Raw genomic sequence first — 24,609 nt, 5'->3', positions numbered from 1 at the left:
CAGCCCAGAGACCCCAACACTGCGGAGAGAGGAGAGAGAGTTACTGACACACTGTGTGACTTTAGACGTATCACTGCCCAGCCCAGAGACCCCACCACTGCAGAGAGAGGAGAGAGAGTTACTGACACACTGTGTGACCTCAGGCGTATCACTGCCCAGCCCAGAGACCCCAGCACTGCAGAGAGAGGAGAGAGAGTTACTGACACACTGTGTGACCTCAAACGTATCTCTTCTCAGCCCAGAGACCCTAGCAGTGCAGAGCGAGGAGAGAGAGTTACTGACACACTGTGTGACCTCAAAAGTATCTCTGCTCAGCCCAGAGACCCTAGCACTGCAGAGCGAGGAGAGAGAGTTACTCACACACTGTGTGAGTTCAGACGTATCACTGCCCAGCCCAGAGACCCCAACACTGCAGAGAGAGGAGGAGAGTTACTGACACACTGTGTGACCTCAGGCGTATCACTGCCCAGCCCAGAGACCCCAGCACTGCAGAGAGAGGAGAGAGAGTTACTGACACACTGTGTGACCTCAAACGTATCACTGCCCAGCCCAGAGAACCCAGCACTGCAGAGAGAGGAGAGAGAGTTACGGACACACTGTGTGACCTCAGGCGTATCACTGCCCAGCCCAGAGACCCCAGCACTGCAGAGAGAGGAGAGAGAGTTACTGACACACTGTGTGACCTCAAACGTATCTCTGCTCAGCCCAGAGACCCTAGCACTGCAGAGCGAGGAGAGAGAGTTACTGACACACTGTGTGACCTCACACGTATCTCTGCTCAGCCCAGAGACCCCGCCACTGCAGAGAGAGGAGAGAGAGTTACTGACACACTGTGTGACCTCAGGCGTATCACTGCCCAGCCCAGAGACCCCAGCACTGCAGAGAGAGGAGAGAGAGTTACTGACACACTGTGTGACCTCAAACGTATCTCTGCTCAGCCCAGAGACCCTAGCACTGCAGAGCGAGGAGATAGAGTTACTGACACACTGTGTGACCTCAAAGGTATCTCTGCTCAGCCGAGAGACCCTAGCACTGCAGAGCGAGGAGAGAGAGTTACTGACACACTGTGTGAGTTCAGACGTATCACTGCCCAGCCCAGAGACCCCAACACTGCAGAGAGAGGAGAGAGAGTTACTGACACACTGTGTGAGTTCAGACGTATCACTGCCCAGCCCAGAGACCCCAGCACTGCAGAGAGAGAGGAGAGAGAGTTACTGACACACTGTGTGACCTCAAACGTATCTCTGCTCATCCCAGAGACCCTAGCACTGCAGAGCGAGGAGAGAGAGTTACTGACACACTGTGTGACCTCAAGCGTATCTCTGCTCAGCCCAGAGACCCTAGCACTGCAGAGCGAGGAGAGAGAGTTACTGACACACTGTGTGAGTTCAGACGTATCACTGCCCAGCCCAGAGACCCCAACACTGCAGAGAGAGGAGAGAGAGTTACTGACACACTGTGTGACCTCAGGCGTATCACTGCCCAGCCCAGAGCCCCAGCACTGCAGAGAGAGGAGAGAGAGTTACTGACACACTGTGTGACCTCAGGTGTATCACTGCCCAGCCCAGAGAACCCAGCACTGCAGAGAGAGGAGAGAGAGTTACTGACACACTGTGTGACCTCAAACGTATCTCTGCTCAGCCCAGAGACCCTAGCACTGCAGAGCGAGGAGAGAGAGTTACTGACACACTGTGTGACCTCAAACGTATCACTGCTCAGCCCAGGGACCCCAGCACTGCAAAGAGAGGAGAGAGAGTTACTGACACACTGTGTGAGTTAGACGTATCACTGCCCAGCCCAAAGCCCCAGCACTGCAGAGAAAGGAGAGAGAGTTACTGACACACTGTGTGAGCTCAGACGTATCACTGCCCAGCCCAGAGCCCCAGCACTGAGCACTGCAGAGAGAGGAGAGAGAGTTACTGACACACTGTGTGAGCTCAGATGTATCACTGCCCAGCCCAGAGACCCCAACACTGCGGAGAGAGAGTTACTGACACACTGTGTGACCTCAGGCGTATCACTGCCTAGCCCAGAGACCCCAGCACTGCGGAGAGAGGAGAGAGAATTACTGACACACTCTGTGAGCTCAGACTATCACTGCCCAGCCCTGCACTGCAGAGAGAGGTGAGAGGTGAGAATTACTGACACACCGTGTGACCTCTCTGCTCAGCCCAGAGACCCTAGCACTGAAAAGAAAGTTAATGACATACTATATGACCTCAGTATCACGTACCACTGCCCAACCCAGAGACCCCTGCCCTGGGAGAAGGTTAATGACACACTGTGTGACCACAGATGTATCACTGCCCAATCTAGAGACCCCATCCCTGCAGAGAGAGAGTAGAGAGAGTTAATGACACTCTGTGTGACCTCAGCGTAACACTCCCCTATCTGGGGACCCCATCCCTGCAGAGAGAGAGTTAATGACACACTGTGTGACTGCAGGCATATCACTGCCCAACTCAGAGACCCCTGCACTGCAAGGAAAGTTAATGACGTACTATATGACCTCAGGGGTATCACTGTTATACCACTGCCTGACCCAGAGACCCTTGCCCCGTAGAGATAGGGGAAAAGGTTAATGACACACTGTGTGACCTCGGACGTATCACTCCCCAATCTCCCTGCAGAGAGAGAGTTAATGACACACTGTGTGACCGCAGGCGTATAACTGCCCAGTTCAAAGATCCCAACACTGCAGAGAGAGTAGAGAGAGTTAATGACACACTGTGTGACCTCAGGTGTATCACTGCCCAGTTTAAAGACCCCATTATTTACAAACTACAGGAGCTGTCCAACAACCCTGAACCAGGGACAGACAATTGCTATACTTAACAAAAGGTTCAGGAAGAGAGGTCAAATGGATTATCCAACTTCATACATTCAATTAAAATCGAAAGGAGAAAGAGAAGCCTATACATACATGAATTCAAAAAATAGTTTTTTCAAATTTCAAAAACCATTATAGTTTATTACATATATTGAAAGTTAAAAAGAGCAATTATGCTCAAGACAAGAATGTTGGTAAACAGAAAAACAAACATATCACAGACCAAACACGTGGCCTAACAAAAAACATTACATGTGTAAAGGAACAACACAAACAAAAGTAATGTGTCCTTAAAGAATTATGGCCACAAAAAGCGTTGACGGCGTTTCGACCGCTGAGTTACTGCACGGTCATCACCAGGACCATCAGGCAGGAAAGATCTGCAGTAAGCCGATTTATTGGGCGCACTAGAGGGTGGACTATTGACACCACTTACTGATTGAACTGCAATCTGTGGACACGGTGTGTCTCTTCCGAAAATTTGCCTTTCGCAAGCTGGAATTATTTTGACAGCCATCAATTCATGATTTGTCCGTCTTCCTTTTAGTAAGCTGTGTAACGCTCAAGCGACTTCAAGTCCTGATGATGACCGTGCAGTAACTCAGCAGTCAAAACGCCGTCAATGCTTTTTGTGGCCATAATTCTTTAAGGACACATTACTTTTGTTTGTGTTGTTCCTTTATACATGTAATGTTTTTTGTTAAGCCACGTGTTTGGTCTGTGATATGTTTGTTTTTCTATTTACCAACATTCTTGTCTTGAGCATAATTGTTCTTTTTAACTTTCAATATATGTAATAAACTATAATGGTTTTTGAAATTTGAAAAAACTCTTTTTTGAATTCATGTATGTATAGGCTTCTCTTTCTCCTTTCGATTTTAATTGTATGTATGAAGTTGGATAATCCATTTGACCTCTCTTCCTGAACCTTTTGTTCAGTTTAAAGACCCCAGCACTGCAGAGAGCGGAGAGTGAGTTAGTGACACACTGTGTGACCTCAGACATATCACTGCCCAGCCCAGCAAACCCAGCACTGCAGAGAGATTAGAGAGAGTTAATGACACACTGTGTGACCTCAGGTGTATCACTGCCCAGTTTAAAGACCCCAGCACTGCAGAGAGGAGAGAGTTACTGACACACTGTGTGACCTCAGACGTATCACGGCCCAGCCCTGCACTGCAGAGAGAGGTGAGAGGTGAGAGTTACTGTCACACTGTGTGACCTCTCTGCCCAACCCAGAGAACCCTGCCCTGCAGAGATAGGGGAGTAGGTTAATGACACACTGTGTGACCTCAGACGTATCACTGCCCAGTTTAAAGACCCCAGCACTGCAGAGAGAGTAGAGAGAGTTAATGACACTCTGTGTGACTTCAGCATATCACTCCCCAATCTGTAGACCCCATCCCTGCAGAGAGAGAGTTAATGACACACTGTGTGACAGCGGGCATATCACTGCCCAACTCAGAAACCCCTGCACTGCAAGGATAGTTAATGACATACTATATGACCTCAGGGGTATCACTGCCATACCACTGCCCAACCCAGAGACCCCTGCCCTGCAGAGATAGGGGAGAAGGTTAATGACACACTGGGTGACCTCACACGTATCACTCCCAAATCTAGAGACCCCATCCCTGCAGAGAGAGAGTTAATGACACACTGTGGGGAAACATCCTTTACAACGCAACTTTTACCACGCAGTGCTTTTACATCGCAACTTTTACAACACAAACCATTACAACGCATTGCGCTGGGGGGCGCTCTATGATAGGGAATAGATTTAATTTACTATCCAACACCTTCCCTACTATCCACGGGGACTGGAGTTTGAATAGTAAATTAAACTATTCACTATCCAGCACCCCTCAACACTATGCGTTGTAAAGGCATGCGTTGTAAAAGTTGCGATGTAAAAGCATGAGTGGTAAAAGCATGCGTTGTGATGTCATACATCCCACACTGTGTGACAGCAGGTGTATAACTGCCCACTCCAAAGATCTCAACACTGCAGAGAGAGTAGAGAGAGTTAATGACACACTGTGTGACCTCAGACGTATCACTGCTCAGCCCAGCAAAACCAACACTGCAGCAAGAGTAGAGAGAGTTTATGACACACTGTGTGACCTCAGACGTATCACTGTCCAGTCCAAAGATCCCAGCACTGCAGAGAGAGTAGAGAGAGTAGAGAGAGTTAATGACACACTGTGTGACCTCAGACGTATCACTGCCCAGCCCAGCAAACCGAGCACTGCAGAGAGAGTAGAGAGAGTTAATGACACACTGTGTGACCTCAGACGTATCACTGCCCAGCCCTGCACTGCAGAGAGAGGTGAGAGGTGAGAATTACTGACACACTGTGTGACCTCTCTGCCCAACCCAGAGACCCCTGACTGGCAGAGATAGGGGAGAAGGGTCATGACACACTGTGTGACCTCAGGCGTATCACTGCCCAGTTTAAAGACCCCAGCACTGCAGAGAGAGGAGAGAGAGTTAATGACACTCTGTATGACCTCAGCTTATCACTCCCCATCCTAGAGACCCCATCCCTGCACAGAGAGAGTTAATGACACACTGTGTGACCTCGGGCATATCACTGCCCATTTTAAAGACCTCAGAACTGCAGAGAGAGTAGAGAGAGCTAATGACACACTGGGTGACCTCAGGTGTATCACTGCCCAGTTTAAAGACCCCAGAACTGCAGAGAGAGGAGAGAGGGTTAATGACACACTGTGTGACCTCAGACGTATAACCGCTCAGCCCAGCAAGCCCAGCACTGCAGAGTAGAGAGAGTTAATGACACACTGTGTGACCTCAGACATATCACCGCTCAGCCCAGCAAACCCAGCACTGCAGAGAGTATAGAGAGTTAATGAAACACTGTGTGACCTCAGATGTATCACTGCCCAGCCCAGAGACCCCTTCACTGCGGAGAGAGGAGAGAGAGTTACCTACACACTGTGTGAGCTCAGGGGTATCACTGTCCAGCCCAAAGATCCCAGCACTGCAGAGGGAATAGAGAGCGTTACAGACACACTGTGTGACCGCAGACGTATCACTGCCCAGCCCTGCACTGCAGAGAGAGGTGAGAGGTGAGAGTTACTGACACACTGTGTGACCTCTCTGCTCAGCCCAGAGACCCTTGCACAGCAAGGAAAGTTAATGACATACTATATGACCTCAGGGTTATCACTGCCATACCACTGTCCAACCCAGAAACCCCTGCCCTGCAGAGATAGGGGAGAAGGTTAATGACACACTGTATGACCTCAGGCGTATCACTGCCCAGTTTAAAGACCCCAGCACTGCAGAGAGAGTAGAGAGAGTTAATGACACTCTGTGTGACCTCAGCGTATCACTCCCCAATCTGGAGACCGCATCCCTGCAGAGAAAGAGTTAATGACACACTGTGTGACTAAGGGCATATCACTGCCCAACTCAGAAACCCCTGCACTGCAAGGAAAGTTAATGACGTACTATATGACCTCAGGGGTATCACTGCCATACCACTGCCCAAACCAGAGACCCTTGCACTGTAGATATAGGGGAGAAGGTTAATGACACACTGTGTGACCTCATGCGTGTCACTCCTCAATCTCCCTGCAGAGAGAGAGTTAATGACACACTGTGTGACCGCAGGCGTATAACTGCCCAGTTCAAATATCACAGCACTGCAGAGAGAGTAGAGAGAGTTAATGACACACTGTGTGACCTCATGCGTGTCACTCCTCAATCTCCCTGCAGAGAGAGAGTTAATGACACGCTGTGTGACCGCAGGCGTATAACTGCCCAGTTCAAATATCACAGCAATGCAGAGGGAGTAGAGAGAGTTACAGACACACTGTGTGACATCAGACGGATCACTGCCCTGCCCAGCAAACCCAGCACTGCCGAGAGGGTAGAGAGAGTTAGAGTTACTGACACACTGTGTGACCTCTCTGCCCAACCCAGAGACCCCTGCCCTGCTGAGATAGGGGAAAAGGTTAATGACACACTGTTTGACCTCAGACGTATCACTGTCCAGTTTAAAGACCCCAGCACTGCAGAGAGAGTAGAGAGAGTTAATGACACACTGTGTGACCTCAGGTGTATCACTGCCCAGTTTAAAGACCCCAGCACTGCAGAGAGAGAAGAGAGATTTAAAGACACTCTGTGTGACCTCAGATGTATCACCGCTCATCCCAGCAAACCTAGCACTGCAGAGAGTAGAGAGAGTTACAGACACACTGTGTGACATCAGACGGATCACTGCCCTGCCCAGCAAACCCAGCACTGCCGAGAGAGTAGAGAGTGTTAGAGTTACTGAGACACTGTGTGACCTCTCTGCCCAACCCAGAGACCCCTGCCCTGCCGAGATAGGGGAGAAGGTTAATGACGCACTGTTTGACCTCAGACGTATCACTGCCCAGTTTAAAGACCCCAGCACTGCAGAGAGAGTAGAGAGAGTTAATGACACACTGTGTGACATCAGGTGTATCACTGCCCAGTTGAAAGACCCCAGCACTGCAGAGAGAGGAGAGAGATTTAAAGACACTCTGTGTGACCTCAGAAGTATCACCGCTATCCCAGCAAACCCAGCACTGCAGAGAGTAGAGAGAGTTAATGACACACTGTGCGACCTCAGACGTATCACTGCTCAGCCCAGAGACCCCAGCATTGTAGAGAGAGGAGAGAGAGTTAATGACACACTGGGGAATATTTAAAAAAGGGATATCGCCACCAGAACATCACTTTTAGTGATGGTCTGGTGGTAATATCCCCTTCTCCGTATTTGCAAAGTGGCTTCAAGCCACTCAACATGGCTTAACGCCACCTTATAAATAAGGCCCCTGTTTACGCTATGCTTAGCGTAAAGGGGTCATACAATGGGTGTTCGTAGAATGGCGATACGAGGGGAAATTAAACATTTCTCCTCATATTTTGCTCTTTCTATGTGTGCTGCATTCTGCAGCACACATAGAAACAGCAACTTGCCTTTAAAGATTGTTTATGTGCAGGGCGGTGTCCCTTCCTACACACAAACAATCGCCCCTGCAGGGCAGGCACCCTTACAATACAGAGCAAGGGTGCCTGTGCTCGCGCTAGGCAGCTTTTTTAGCGCTATTGAAAATGCAGGGGTGAGCTGTTTTTTTGTTAATACGACACATCACTGCGTTTAAGAAATGTGAGAGGGTGGTGTTACCAATTTTGGAGTTACACCGCGCTCCGAAATTTTATTGTAAATATACCCCACTGTGTGACCTCAGACCTATCACTGCTCAACCGAGAGACCCCTGCACTGCAGAGAGGAGAGAGTTAATGATACTCTGTGTGACCTCAGAATATCACTCCCCATCCTAGAGACCTCATCTCTGCAGAGAGAGAGTTAATGGCACACTGTGACCTCAGATGTATCACTGCCCAACTTAGAAACTCCTGCACTGCAGAGAGAGGACAGAGCGTTAATGACACATTCTGTGACCTCAGGCGTATCACCGCCCAGCCCAAAGACCCCAGCACTACAGAGCGAGGAGAGAGTTAATAACACACTGTGTGACCTCAGACCAGTCGCTTTCCAACCCAGAGACAACAGTACTGCAGGGAGAGGAGAGAGAGAGAGAGTTAATGGCATGTTCTGTGACCTCAGGCTTATCATTGCCCAGCCTAGAGACCCCTATTTTCAAAAAACAGAGGTCCTTAGTAAGGAAGGGGAAATTCAGATAATAAATATAGACTAAATAGAGCTATATTTTTAAGAATGCCCAGCCGGACACTTTAATTTCTTAATAGCAATAATACAAAACAGAGGGAATAAAACACAAAGTGTGATGAACGTGGGACACCAGCCGATGTCCGACTAACACACTTGGGGAACAAACACAAGAGAAGGAATATTCAGGCAAAATCGGGTTATCTGACAATCAAAATTACAAAAAGATAATCCTCAGTATACACATATGCATGTTCAATTTGTGTGTTAACTATGCATTTAGTGCACTTGTTGTCGACGACGTTTCGAACCTCACAAATTATTGGTTCATCTTCAGGACAAAAATGATTGCCTAAAGAGTTGACAAGTAAGCTTGAAACCACAGTCGGGATAAGCTGAAAATCACTTTAACAAGGGTGGGTAATATTTCGAGTGAATTTCTAGACAGCCTTCACGCTGTGCAAGGACTGTGCAAGGACCCCCATTGTGGACCTGCACCTCTTTGACTTCCGATCCTTGGACCAAGGCATCGTTCCCTTGGATTTCTTTATATTTACGTAGATTCCACCCCTAGAAATTCACTCGAAATATTACCCACCCTTGTTAAAGTGATTTTCAGCTTATCCCGACTGTGGTTTCAAGCTTACTTGTCAACTCTTTAGGCAATCATTTTTGTCCTGAGGATGAACCAATAATTTGTGAGGTTCGAAACGTCGTTGACAACAAGTGCACTAAATGCATAGTTAACACACAAATTGAACATGCATATGTGTATACTGAGGATTATCTTTTTGTAATTTTGATTGTCAGATAACCCGATTTTGCCTGAATATTCCTTCTCTTGTGTTTGTTCCCCAAGTGTGTTAGCCGGACATCGGCTGGTGTCCCACGTTCATCACACTTTGTGTTTTATTCCCTCTGTTTTGTATTATTGCTATTAACAAATTAAAGTGTCCGGCTGGGCATTCTTAAAAATATAGCTCTATTTAGTCTATATTTATTAACTGAATTTCCCCTTCCTTACTAAGGACCTCTGTTTTTTGAAAATAAGTATCTACCCACGGTCCTTAGCTTATTGCGCCCTGGGTTCCCTTGTATTGTTCAACAGCCTAGAGACCCCAGCACTTCAGAGAGGAGAGAGAGCTAATGACACACTGTGTGATCTCAGACGTGTCACTGCCCAGCCCAGAAAACCCAGCACTGCAGAGAGGAGAGAGTTAATGACACACTGTGTGACCTGATACGTATCACTGTCAAGCCCAGAGACCACAGCAATTCAGAGAGAGGATTGAGAGTTAATGACAGTCTCTGTGACCTCAGGCGTTTCATTGCCCATCCCAGAGATTTCAGTACTACAAATAGGAAAAAGTTAATAACACACTGTGTGACCTCAGGGGTATTACTGCCCAGCCCAAAGACCCCAGCACTGCAGAGAGAGGTAAGAGAGCAAATGACACACTGTGTGACTTTAGGCATATCACTGTCTAGTCCGGAGATCCCAGCGCTTTAGAGAGAGCAGAGAGAGTTTATGACACACTGTGAGACAGGCGGTGTATAATGGTCCAGTCTGGAGACCCCAGAGTTTCAGAGCGAGGAGAGAGAGTTGATGACACACTGTGTGACCTCATCCACATCACTGTCCCACCCTGAGACCCCAGGACTGCAGAGAAAGGACAGAGAGAGGTAATGAGACACTGCATGACCGCAGCCATATCACAGTCTCAATCATATAATTCAGCGCTTCAGAGAGAGAGGAGAGTTAATGACACACTGTGTGACCTTATACATATCACTGCGCAGGCCAGAGACGCTAGCACTGCAGAGAGAGGGAGAGAGTTAATGATACATTGTTTGACGTCAGATGTATCACTGCCCAACCCTAGGACCCAGCACAACGAAGAGAGAGTCAATGACGTTCTGTGTGACTTGAGGCACATTACTGCTGAACCCAGAGACCCCAGCACTGCAGAGAGAGGAAGTAGTTAATGACACACTATGTGACCTCAGTCATTTCACTTCCTACCCCAGAGTCATAAGCACTCCAGGGAGAGAAAAGAGAGTTAATGATACACTGTGTGACTTCAGATGTATCACTACCCAGCCCAGAGACCCTAGCACTGCTGAGAGATGAGAGTGTGTTAATGGCAGACTGTGTGACCTCAGGCGTGTCACTGTCCAGCCCAGAGATGTCAGCACCGCAAGGAGATGAGAAAGAGTTAAGGACACACTGTGTGACCTCAGGAGTTAATGGCACACTGTGTGACCTCAGGCGTGCCACTGCCCAAAGCAAAAACTGCAAGACTGCAGAGGGAGGAGAGGGAGTTAATGACGCACTGTGTGACCTCATATGCATCACTGCCCAGCCCAGAGACCCCAGCACTGCAAAGAGATGAGCGAGAGTAACTGACACACTGTGTGTTGTGTTGTAGTATTCGTGTTGTAGTATTCTTGGCTAGAATGTTTGAGTGTTCTTAGAATAGGAGTGCATGCGTGGGGTTCCAGGGAGGGACAGTTGATGAGGGAACGGCGACATGTTGTGATCGTCTATGCTGTGCTTAGCAGAGTTGCCAATAAAGTACTTAATAAAGGAACTTGACTGAGAGCCGTCTTTACAATTTTGGCGACGGAGGATTGGGCAACTCTGCGTGGACCCACGGAGTTTGAAGAGAAGAAGTGAAGTGAAGTGAAGTGAAAAGAAGATACAGACGGAGGACGAGGATAATTGGAAAGAGAAACTGAGGGTGAAATTGATGAAGACGTAGGTGAGCGGAATGACGGAGTGAGAAGTAAATAACTTTTAAATTAAAAAAGGAAGAAGAGGAAAATAATGTGTTACCGTGTGAAGCAGCGCTTGTCAGCTGAGAGGCGCGTGGAATCGCGTGCGGTGACAGAAGCAGTGAGAGGCGCGCGAGGGTGATTCTGGCACTGGTGAGTCAGACACTGCGAAGCAGCGCGTGTCAGCTGAGAGGCGCGTGGAATCGTGTGCGGCAACAGAAGCAATGAGAGGCGCGTTAGGGTGATTCTGGCACTGGAGAGTCAGACACTGCGCGCAGCAGCGGCAGAGGTGGATCGCGCAGCGTCTTTGTGATTGTGACGCGGGATAAAAGAAGCGAATGCGCACACGCTGATTGGCTAGCGTGTGACGTCACCACGTCGGCGGCCATTTTAACGAGTTGGGAAGACTCGTATTCGTTTTAAGGAAGGAAACGATTGTTAAGCGTCAAGAAAGCAGTTTAAGGGTTGAAAAGTCGTTTTAAAGAATGTAATTGCAACATTAAAGTAAATAAAAGCAGAATAAAAGGAAGGAAAAGGAAGAACAAACTTAAAGGGTTGAAAAGTCGTTTTAAAGAATGTAATTGCAACAGTAAAGTAAATAAAAGCAGAATAAAAGGAAGGAAAAGGAAGAACAAACAAAGGAAAGTTTATTGGGAGCGTAATTTATACTTTCTCTAAATGTGTGCGGAACAAACTTTTACATTAACACCACCAATACCATTTTTAACAGAACCTGGAGAACCAAAAATAAGATGGCAAGAATGGAAAGTATATTTCAATAATTATATGTTCACTATCAAAAATGAAGAAATGACACCCGAAAAAATAAAAAAAGGGATATTGCTACATTCCTTAGGACCAGAAGGAATCAGGCAATATGTGCGGATGCAAAAGAAGGAAAGAGGTGAAGAGGAAACAGATGTATATGAGAATGCGTTGGACGACTTAGAGAGATATTATGCACCAACGGTATGTGTGGCAATTGATAGATACAAGTTTTTCAGGAGGAAGCAAGAACAGGATGAGAAGATTGATGATTATTTGAGCGTATTGAAAAGAATGGCGGAGAAATGTAGATTTGGACAGATAGAAAAAGAGTTAATAAGAGATCAAGTTATTATGCTCACAAACAACAAAAGGGTGCAAGAAAGATTATAGACCATGGGAGATGGAACACGGAATAAGGTGCTAGCGGTAGTAAGAAAGGCTGAAGTATCAGTCAGATGTGCAAAAGCAGCCCTAGAAGAAGAGAAAGGAAAAGATAGAGAAGAAGTATGTGTTGTGAGGAAAACTATAAGAGCAAGCAGCGTTGGTGCAGAGAAGAAAGATAGATTTGATGAAGAGAAGACGGAAAAGAAATATTTTCAAGCAACAAAAAATGAATATAGAAGAGAAAGCACAACTAATTTAGCATGTTTTAGGTGTGGAAGTTATACACATTTAGCGAACAGCCAAGCATGTAGAGCAAGAGATCAGAAATGTACAGTATGTGGATTAATTGGTCATTATGCAAGAGTTTGTTCTAGAAGAGATAAAACTACAAGGATAAAGTATGTGACAAGGGGAGAAGATGAGTTGAGGGAACAAGTTAAAGAAGATGATTCAGATGAAGACGATGACGTTTTTATGATAAGAGATTTTATTTTGGATGTAAAAAGTAAAGGAAGAAGTAAACCCAAATGTGAAATCGAATTGGCGGGGGTGAAAGTGATATTAGTGGCAGATTCGGGATCGCCATATACTATAGTTAATCTGGATATATGGAGGAGGAAATTTGTGAAGGAGATTGGTGTTGATCTAATGAAAAGTGACATAAATCCAAGAGGATTCACTGGGGAAAGCATTCAAATGGTGGGGTGTAGAGATGTGACATTTGTGTTTAAAAGGAAAGTGGCAGAGGGAAGAATATATGTTGCGCAAAATGGACCTAATGTTTTAGGATGGAAAGATCAGGCAAACTTGGATATAATACTAAATCCGAATGCAAAAGAACAGGTTATGGTGTTGGATGAGAATGATGATTTAGCGGAAAAAGTTAAAGATGATGATTTAGCGGGAGAAATTAAGAGAAAGAATAGTGATGTGTTCTCAAGAAAAATTGGCGTGTTTATGGAATTCAAACATGAGATAAAATTGGAAGAGAATGCTGTTCATGTAAATTATAAAGTAAGAAACGAACAGTTTACAGTAAGGAATGAATTGGGAAAGGAATTAATAAGGTTGGAGACTTCAGGAATAGTTGAGAGGCTTGAGTCATCGGTATGGATGGGTGCGTTTTTAACACAAAATTATGGTGGGGAGAAAGAAGTTGTTTTTGGATTCGCATCAAGGAATTTGACACCAGCAGAAGAACTTTATTCTACAAAAGGAATGTCCTTACCGATTAGGAGTGAGTTGAATGGGTATCAAGTTGCTGTGGTGGAGGAAGAGTTCGAGAAGTCAATTGAGTGGCTTCTGCATTATGGTAAAGATGGGTTGATGGAGAAAATAAAAGAGAAGGTTTTTGAAGTTTGGAGTGAAGGGAAACCGAATGCAGAAGAAGAAAGGAGCTTTCGGGAAGTGAGAGGTGAGTTGAGTGTAGAATCAGGATTTGTTTACAGAGGAGGAAAAGTCATACCACCTAGAACTTTGAGGGAGAGAATAGTAGATTCATGTTATGAAGACTTTTCGGAATTGTTAGGACAAAGAAGAGAGTGGAAAGTTCATTTTGGTGGGCAGGTGTTGATATTGAGTTGGAAAGAGTAGTAAGGGAATGCAAGGAGTGTGCGGATTCGGATAAAAGTTTAACAAAGTTAAAACCATTTTTGTCACCTGAAAAATGTTCTGAGATGGTTTGGGATTTGTTTGCCATTATTTTTGTTGTTCCAGTCCAGAGCAGGTATGGAGAGGGTAGGTTTTGTCCATTTGTGATGATGAGTGCTAGGAAAACGTTCACGAGAGTTGACATTGGATGGATGGATGGTACGTCACCAGGAAGAGTTAAGGGAAATATTAAAAAAGCACTACAAGTGTACCAAAAGAACTTTGACAAAAAGAGTGTGACAAGGGTGGAAGAACTTGAAGCAGGTGACTGGGTAAAAACTAAGAAGTGGGAAAAGTGGCAAAAGGAGAGTCGAATTGTTAAATGTAAAAAAATTTAAAAACGGAAGAGGAAGATGTTGGTAGGGCTGCAGCTATGTTCTAGGATTTGTTGTGGGAAGACGAAGTGGAAGATGTAAGAACTGAAGAAGATAATTGTATAGGGAGTGAACTGTGTTTATATAGTTTTCCTTTGCTCATTCATTATTGTTAAGGGGGAAGATGTGTTGTGTTGTAGACCATTATGTTGTATATAGTTTTCCTTTGCTCTACCATTATGTTGTATATAGTTTTCCTTTGCTCATTTATTATTGTTAAGGGGGAAGATGTGTTGTGTTGTAGTATTCGTGTTGTAGTATTCTTGGCTAGAATGTTTGAGTGTTCTTAGAATAAGAGTGCATGCGTGGGGTTCCAGGGAGGGACAGTTGATGAGGGAACGGCGACATGTTGTGATCATCTATGCTGTGCTTAGCAGAGTTGCCAATAAAGTACTTGATAAAGGAACTTGACTGAGAGCCGTGAGAGAGAGTTAATGACGCACTGTGTGACCTCATATGCATCCCTGCCCAGCCCAGAGACCCCAGCACTGCAAAGAGATGAGCGAGAGTAACTGACACACTGTGTGACCTGAGTGTGGTGATTAAGAAGTTACCAATCGGAAGCCGTACTTCAGGAAAGATGAGTATGTATTTATGCATAAACTTCACCCACGACATGGAGCGCATCTCCGGCACGTAGGTCGATCAGCAACTGACATTGCCCATCGAACCCTCAGCCAGCACACACTCCATGCACGGGCCAACATTGTTTAAACACTAACCTTCTGAAAACATTGACGTAACATTGTGATTATATAACAAAACCACTACATCACCTCCCCCTTATCACAAAAACAAATCAGTATGTAACAAAATCCGTGAACCTAGCCGGGGCTCTTCTCACCCTGCCACCGGGACCAGAGGTGGATGGGTTCACAGCTGGAGCGCTCCCTCTAGACCCCCCAATGGCCGGCCTTTTGATCTCAGCAGCAGGCACGACCCTCACTTCTGGCTGCAGGTAATGAGTCCACCCATTATCTTGCACCTCCAAAGAGTCTTTCCTACAACTAATAATCTTGGCTTGCTCATGCCTCACCTTCACCAACTGCCTCTTGTTCCACCATCCTTTTCATTGCAAGAAAGCTGCGCCCTTGCTAGCCCTGCTAGCCTGAAGAGGTCTTGAAAATACAGAATTTACTTTCATAGCTTAAAAGGGTTATTTGATCATTACCCAATCACCATCTCAATTTCTTTGTCCCCCGAACAGTGTTTCCTGTCAAACTTTTCCTTCATGCGCCATTGCTTTCCCTTAACTTTGTTTGCAACCACACCAGCACTGACACATTTCTTTACATTTTCTGACCTTTTCCTCCCAACCAAGAAGGAAATAAGGTTGAGTGAGCCTTTCTGCCCCATAGCAGTTCAAAAGGAGTGATCTCAGTGGTGCAATGGGGAGACGTATTATAATTCCACACTTTCTCCTCCAGAAATTTTCCAACATCCAAGCCGGAAGCGACTGCTGACGGATCCCTTCCTTCAGAATCTCATTACCACGCTCCACAAGCCCATTAGAAATAGGTGAGTACAACGCCACCTTGATGTGTTTTATATATTGCAAGTCCAAAACTGTATGCATCTTATCCAACACAAAATGTGTGCCATTGTCTCTAACTAATGTAGCAACACTATGGGGTTTACCCAAATAACCCTCCTATACCTGGGTACAGAAGCACAAAGAGCCCCTCCCAGCAAAACTACCTTCTTCAAAAATATGATAGTATGATCTGTATCAGGTTATTCCACAAATTTATAATACATCCCTTTTGAATAATAATCCATAGCCAAAATGAGGTACCTCATCTCATTTGACAACACATTTTAAGGACCTGAGAAGTCCAATCCCACTTTTTCCCAAGCTGCCCTGGGAAACGGAGTCGGATGCAGAGGGGAGTATGCTGTATTCTAGTATTTGTCCGACAACAAACACTCCTCGCAACTATCCACCACATTTCTGACTTGGGAGTCAATGTCGGCCCACCAATAGTGTTGTTTAGCTCTCATGCTTGTTTTGGTGACTCCTATGTGACCCTTGTGAACCATTCTTATTATGGAATTTCGCAGGTCCACCATTTACCTCTATAAACCCCACAACTCACACATGAAAAGGATTACACAATTAGCATATTTAATAATTAATTAATTTACATTAATTTGCAAATAATTAATTAATTATGAATAATTTACCTCCCACCATATTCCACAATAAATGCCACCACCAATTTTGTAAAACATAACACAATTAGCATAATTAATTACCAATTAATTAATTAAGTGATAACAATTAACAGGCAACATATACATAATTATTATTAAATTAATACACACAATTAGCACAATAAAATACAATTAATTAAATATTATATTAAAAAAAGTATAAATGTATTACAATTAAATGAATTCCCACCCTACTCCCCTATCAACCCCCAACCCGCTCCTAAAAGAATTACACAATTAACATATTTACCAATTAATTAATAATAATTGACAACTAATTACTAAATAATTAATAATAAAATAATTACCACAAATAACAATATAAAATATTGAATAAAGAAGTATTAATTAATAAAAAACAATTAACTATAATTAAATTACTTCCCACCCTACTCCCCTATTAACCCACAACCCACTCCTAAATAAATTAGGCAATTAACATAATTACCAATTAATGAATAATAATTAACAACACATTAATAAATAATTAATAACACATTAATTCCCACAATTAACTATATAAAATATTAAAGACATAAATATTAATTATTAAAATATTAATAAATTAATTATAATTACATTACTTCCCACTCTATGCCCCTATGAACCCACAAACCGCTACGGAACTAAAACGCAAAATGTAATAAAAATAAAATTAATATCTTCTAAAAATGTAACACATATATTAAAAAACAAATGCAATACTTAGACAAAAAATAGAACACATACATTTAAAATACATACTAAAATACATAATACTAACTAAAAAAACAATATTTTTAACAACCATATTTTTGCAAACGATATTAATGACTTCTATATTTTTTAAAACAATATTATTAAAAGCGATATTACTTACCTTAGACTGGATATTCTTGACCAAGATATTCTGACAGTCGATATTTTTGTATCACAATATTTTACACTTGATATTAGTGCAAGTCGACAATGAAAACTCAATATTCGGACTGTTTACAGACAGGGTTATGGCTACTTCCCACAGGAAGTGGTCATATAAGGGTCTTAGTGACCCCAAGGGTCAGTAGCCCATTTGATAATACACTACACTCCCCTAACGCCCCAAAATGTAGTATTTAGGGGAGCCTCTGGCACCAGAGAAGCAGATTTCTGTCTGGCTTTCTCCGCTTCCTTTGCACCAAAGATGTCTCATCCTGCATCTGTCGAGCCTCCAAAACCCTGGGAGGACTGCCTGCCTTCAATAAAGACCAAGACCTCCCATGAACAGCAGGCCTGTTCAAAAGCAACGCCAAAGTTGAGACTGAGACCTCCGGAACTGCTAAAATCCGATACCAGAAGAAACCACTGCGTCTGTCGCTTCCGGCCCAAGCTGAAGTGGGTAAACAGTACCACCAAGGTTTCTCAGCCCTCCGGAGCCAGAGTCCATCATGTCCCTCCATATCGCAAGGGTGGTTCAGCCCGACTGACTTCCTAGCCAGAGCCTGCAGTCACTTTTCACAGTGACTGATCTCCATTAAAACCTATTGGGCACCTGATGCTGTTTTGCACCCTGCATCCGCCTGCCCTCGTGCCGCTGGTGGTGTACTGCTGGTGGTGTAACTGCTGGTGCTGGCTTGGACCTTTGCCACCACTCACCTTAACTCCGGAGATTGGTCTTCTAAGCCAAAGAACTATACCTTTATTCCAAACTTGCTTTGCCTTCCATAGGATATCATTGCAGAGCTCTGAAAGTGTCCACTTTTTAAAGTGAAAAGAATTTATATCCGAAAACGTATTTATCTGAACGGGTTTTCTCTGATGCCTAATATATATAAAGATACTTGCTATTTTTATAAATTGGTGTGGATCTCCTTCTTGAGTCGTGTTGTCATTCATTAATCATTGTGTGTATATTTTGCAAATGTCTCGCACTTCTTTGTTTTAAGCCTAAGGCTGCTCGACCACACTACCCCCTAACAGAGCACTTTGGGATTGCATAGAAAACCCTGTCTACTAGAAAGGGATACCCTGGACTCTATACAAGATATATCAGATTAGTGATATATCACATAAAGAGCCAGCTTCTATGTTACCCCTATTGCAAAGGAAGAGGTTAACACACCCCTCACCTTGCAGATCTGGGGACTATACAGAGCACAATGACCAATAAGACCCCGGGGTTGGATTGATTCTTGATCAAATTCTACAAGGCATATGAACATCACCTATCTGCAAAATTACTTGAACTATACCAATACATGAGTCCCTCTTGATGTCCCTTGCAGAGCCGTTTAAGACCTCTTGGAACTTGCCTCCTATCGTCCACTGTCCATGTTGAGGTCTGAATATAAGAGCCTGAGTAAGGTTATGGCGGGTCGACTCTATGAGCACATGCAATGGCTGGTGCAGCCAGACCAAATGCTATTGTGCCTGCGAGGTCTACCAATCTAAATAAACACAGCCTGCACAGGGTGATGGGGCTTTCTTCGGTCCGGTGCCCAAATGTCGTGTGCATTGTACTGGACTTGGAGAAAGCTTTTGATACAGTGGATTGGGACTCTTTGTAATCGACCCTGACTGCTTTTTGTATTAGGGGATGACTACATGGGCTAAGCTGCCTCCTGTACAATGAACCAACAGTGGGTGAAAATAGGCCATTGTATCTCTTGTCCCTTCCGGGTGAACAGGAGTACGGTGAAAGGCTGTCCGTTGTCCCCATTGCTTTTCACTCTTGCAATGGAGCCTTTAGCTTAGGGACTTTGACAGCAGGGCCAGGCTTGGGGCATCCTATTGAATGAGGAAACTCATGTTGTCTAACTATATGCGGATGATGTGCTAATACATTTGAGACATCTGAGAGGGTATAGCAGGTGTCCAGGCTATACTGCAAGCATCCCGAGCCACCTCTGGTCTGTGAGTAGATTGGGTCAAATCCTGTCTGTTTTTCCCACACCCGGACTCAGAGTACAGGGTAGGGTTTCTTTTTTATAAGATGGTGATGCTCCCTTGTCCACTCTACTATCACAAACTTCCAGTCCATGTCCCCAAACCCACATTCCACACTCTACAATCAGCACTGGGGAGATTAATCTGGAACAAGTGGATGCGTCAAGTTGCACTCCGTAAACAGCACTTGACCGTGGACAAATGGGGCTTAGGAGCCCGGAACTTTGAGCATTATTATTTGGCAGCGCTGCTTCAGTGACCCGCTTACTGGCTAGCAGAATGACTCTCAGAGGAACTCGGTCTCCCCGCTAATGCCCGAGCACAACGAGTGGCCTGACAGACCTTCCTGCCACATGCAAGACTCCCACAGCATGCTAATAGGCAGATAGCGCATTAGCGTTTTTCTCACAGTCTGCGACTCATGCCGCGTATTCCCTGATACTTACCTGAGATTCCATTGAGAGCTCTATCACTACATTTAGTGACATGCTGGCAGGGCGGGAATGGAGACCTGGGACGTAGTGGGAGTAGGCAAGCTGGAAGCTCTGTTCCAGGATGGAGCACCCTGCCTGGCAGGTCATTTCTTAACTTATGGGAGTCTGTTGGTTGCACTAGAGAGACTCTGGGGCATCACAGACACCAAGCCAGATCAGCACTCCCTGGTACGAGCACTCTACATAATGTGTGGTGGATGCAGGCTCATTATATGGTTTGTTCGCACTCTAGCATACACCATGGAATATCCATTGACTGCGGTCCATAGGAGTTAGGAGAGGGGCATTGGGAGAGAACTAACAAAGAGAGAATGGGAAAAAGCACTCACATATCCTAGGAAGTTCTTCTGGAAAGCTAAGTTCAAATACATTCAGCATAATATCTTACACAGGTCCTATCTTACCCCAGCAGTGCTTCACCAAATGTTTGGGTCATCCACAAGCTGTCCTAGGTGCCAGCAAGAGGGAGCTGACATGCTGCATATGTTTTGGAGCTGCCCGGAGGCCACAGCATTATGGGAGGCAGTCCCCGCAGCACTGACAGAAGTGATTGGTGGTACAGATGTGTGCACATTGGAGGGCTCACTGTCAGGGCTTTATAAGTGCTCAAAAGCTGCAAAAGCTGCAGATGGATTCATTGGTTTGGCATTGTTGATAGCTCGCAGACTCATAACCACGGATTGGAAAGCCCAGACATTATTGGGTATATCCCGTTGGTACAAGCCAACACTCAAGTCGGATCAGGCAGAGGCTGTGGCCCTCAGGCGAGAGAAGGCTCAAGGACTGCACAGATACCTCATAGTCATGGATAGGAAGTCGCTGCTAACTGACTTACAAGTCTACAGTGAGGAAACGGGTGTCTATCACTTGCTTTTACACTTATAAATGACACACACCCCTGATGGGTTTGGAACTCTGTGGAATCTTAACGCCTTCCCCTTGCCATTCCTTACATGCTCATTTTTCTCCATTCCTTCCTCTCACCGCTCTCCCCTGCCTTCTCCAACGCCTCCCTATTACATACTCCAGTATTTCAATGTGACCCTATAGCAGTCCCTACTGGCAGTTTGGGTTCACTCTTAGGTTCAAATATGAACAGCATGAATCCGGAAAGGAAAGGACTTATGTAAGTGATTGAGATAACACTGAATGTGTTGTTGCCGAGAGGGAGCAAATTTACGAGTTCACAAGAATTTCTCTGAACCCAGGACTTAAGATGGACTGTGCTCTTGCCATCACATAGTCACAAGAGACACGCCGGCTATTGTCTTCACGTCAGTCCCCCGCCGATCCCTCTCGGAAATTCCGCAGAGTATAAAAGAATTGGATATTGATCTACAGACCAAATAAAAAGGTAAAACACCCAATTTTGGGTGAAGACCACTAACTAGGGACCAACACCCTGATGAATGCCAGCGCGACCCTTGTGGGGGCATAATATTAGCAGAAACATGTTGGTATCTGCAGTGGCGCTATAGGTGTTGTTACCTCCCCTTTATACCCCTGAGTGTATTTTTAATCCTACCAGGGGTTCACAGACAGAATAAAATATTTTATGTTGACCCTTTGGTTGTTTTAAGTATATGTACTGCACTGTTTGGTCCCGTTTTACAGGGGAATAGACCTCCCCTTTTTTGAGTTGTATCACATTCTTGTACGTGTTTTTTGTGTGTTCTATCACGTTTTCCTACTTTGTCTACCCTCACCACTGTTCTTCGTAAAAAAAAAGACACATTGCGCTCCATCCAGAGTGTTGGTCTGCACCTGGATGTATGATGCGGCCCTATGATGAAGCATGACACTGCAAAGTGTGTGAGGGCAGTATTAAGACATTTTTTGTCTTCCCCTCGTTTGTCTTTGGTCTGAGTAGATATGAGATTTACCGTTCCCATGTGGACAACTACATGATTTGTAGTTCCAACCTATCTTGGATCCCAGGGGTTAGGAAATTGTTTTTAGTACTTCTCTGTTGAGTGAGATTTATTTTACGGGTAGGGAGTCAGATAAGTCTTAGTCCCTTGTCTCTTCTTTAGTGTTTTTTCAATGTTCCTGTTAGTCCTTATGGCATCGATAGACTACTGACAAGTTTTCCCTTGTTTCCGAATGCTATAATATGCATCCAGTTGTAGCTGTATCTTGCTCCCGCCTATTGCATATGGCAGTGCCAAGAGAACGCGGTCCAGAAAGAGCCACTAGTGGCTCGTCTTTCCGTACTTTACTAATCTGTGTACAACAGGACGTAGTTCAACACCACCTAGAAGTAGTTACCGCGTAACCGTCCGCGGTGATTAGAAGTGTCTTATTCACTCTAAGGGAAATCCCTGATAATTTCCCTTGTAGAGATGTAGAGTCTTCAAACTGACCTCACGTCTGCATCGCCTGCACCGGTGCCTGGAGCTGATAGCACATCCACTTGTTTATCAAATAGATATATTATTGATTCACACAGAGAATATTTGTATTCAGACTTGACGTTCCATATTAGAGGTGCGATAATTCTCCTGTTAGTGGTCCACAACTACCTCTTCGTATTAATCAAAAAAAGTAATATATATATATATCACGACGTAGTTTTTGGCAAAACCAAGCCACAATCACGGCGGGCATGCACGGCAGGGATGCCACTCCCAAAATCTTCCAACACAACCCAGTTGTTTAAGAAATGATTCACTGGTGCCGCGGCCACAATTTTTAAACAGTATTTATTTAGGCCTGAATGCCTAAATAAATACCGTTTAAAAATTGTGGCCGCGGCACCAGTGAATCATTTCTTAAACAACTGGGTTGTGTTGGAATATATATATATATATATATATATATATATGTATGTATATATATATATATATATTCACTGAAAAAACCATAGGTTATAGACCATATATAGTTAGGAATTCGCATTTACAAAACCTTATTTTACTCACACAAAACCATTGAAATTCCATATATAGTTAGTTGCACTAACTATATATCGCGCACCCGCAATCCACTGCTGATGATGTCACATATTACATCATTCATGACATGGTCAGTGACATCACTGATGACATCACTGATGACATCTCAAATGACATCACTGATGACATCTCAAATGACATCACTGATGACATCACTGATGACATCTCATTTGACATTACTGATCACATCACTGATGATATCATTCATGTGATAATACGATGAACCTCTTCAGACTCTAATATAACCTTAGATACAATCAGTGTAAACAGACACTCATAGACTGTCACTCATCCATGGAGTTACTCACACACCTAGTCAGTCATGCAGAGAATCAATCACACCTCCATTTCCTCAACTATACAGTTATACAAACTTTACTTATTCAAACATATACTAACACATATTTACTCTCTTATACAATCCCTGATACAAGTTCACAATGATCCATACAGCCACTCACACATTCACTGGCTCTTATGCACAGTTATTTATATATGTCAACTCTCACATGTACTGTGTTTTACATATGTACTTACTTTGACATGTAGCACTGAGCTATCCATTCACTCACCAATACACTCATGCACACAGTCAACCGCCCATACAGCTGTTTCCACATGCACTTTTGAAACCATACATCTAGTGAATCAACTGCTCACACATCTATGCACAGAGTCATACACCTCCCAGCCACCCACACACACACTCAGTCTCCCATACAAATACTTGGGCAACCAATCAATAACCCATATAGTTACTCATATAGCTACTTATCAACACATGCAACAGTTTACAGAACAACAGACATAATGATGCACAAATTAAGACAGTTTAGTCACTAACCCATGCACTCAGTGAGACACATTTAATCACTCACTCATACAGTCAGTCATGCACCTACTAAATCCTTCATCCAGACACTTATACATCCACTCATTCTTCAAGATGTAAGACATATTTTAACTTTACAGAAACATACAGTCACTGGATGTTGTCATCAGTGATGTCATTTGAGATGTCATCAGTGATGTCATCAGTGATGTCACTGACCATGTCATGAATGATGTAATATGTGACATCATCAGCAGTGGATTGCGGGTGCGCGATATATAGTTAGTGCAACTAACTATATATGGAATTTCAATGGTTTTGTGTGAGCAAAATAAGGTTTTGTAAATGCGAATTCCTAACTATATATGGTCTATAACCTATGGTTTTTTCAGTGAATTTTTAAGGTTTTGTAAATGCTAATTCCTAACTATATATGCTCTATAACCTATGGTTTTTTCAGTGAATTTTCAAGGTTTTGTAAATGCTAATTCCTAACTATATATGGTCTATAGCCTATGGTTTTTTCAGTGAATATATATATATACATACATATATAAACACATATCATCTGTATATCTATATAAATACAAACATAAATGTATGCATACATATACTTATATGCATACAGATGCATGTTATTTACATGAAAGTTGAAAAAACACTAATAAAAGCAAAGCTAAAAAGCCACCTCATTACAAACAGAATGGCTTTAACTTAAACGAGGGCGAGATCTATTGCATTTTC

At 44.2% G+C, this 24,609-nt stretch overlaps 1 protein-coding gene across 2 annotated transcripts in view; it reads right to left on the bottom strand.

Annotated features, from left to right (window-relative positions):
• LOC147725657 (zinc-binding protein A33-like) overlaps positions 1–24,609 on the bottom strand; it is a 108,040-nt gene that overhangs the window by 1,272 nt on the left and 82,159 nt on the right. The window lies entirely within an intron of this gene.

This window comes from Lissotriton vulgaris, chromosome 3_2, assembly GCF_964263255.1.
Source record: "Lissotriton vulgaris chromosome 3_2, aLisVul1.2, whole genome shotgun sequence".
Taxonomy (NCBI): Eukaryota; Metazoa; Chordata; class Amphibia; order Caudata; family Salamandridae; genus Lissotriton; species Lissotriton vulgaris.
Note: the sequence above shows the minus strand (reverse complement) of the source record. Positions and strands in the feature narration are given on the sequence as shown.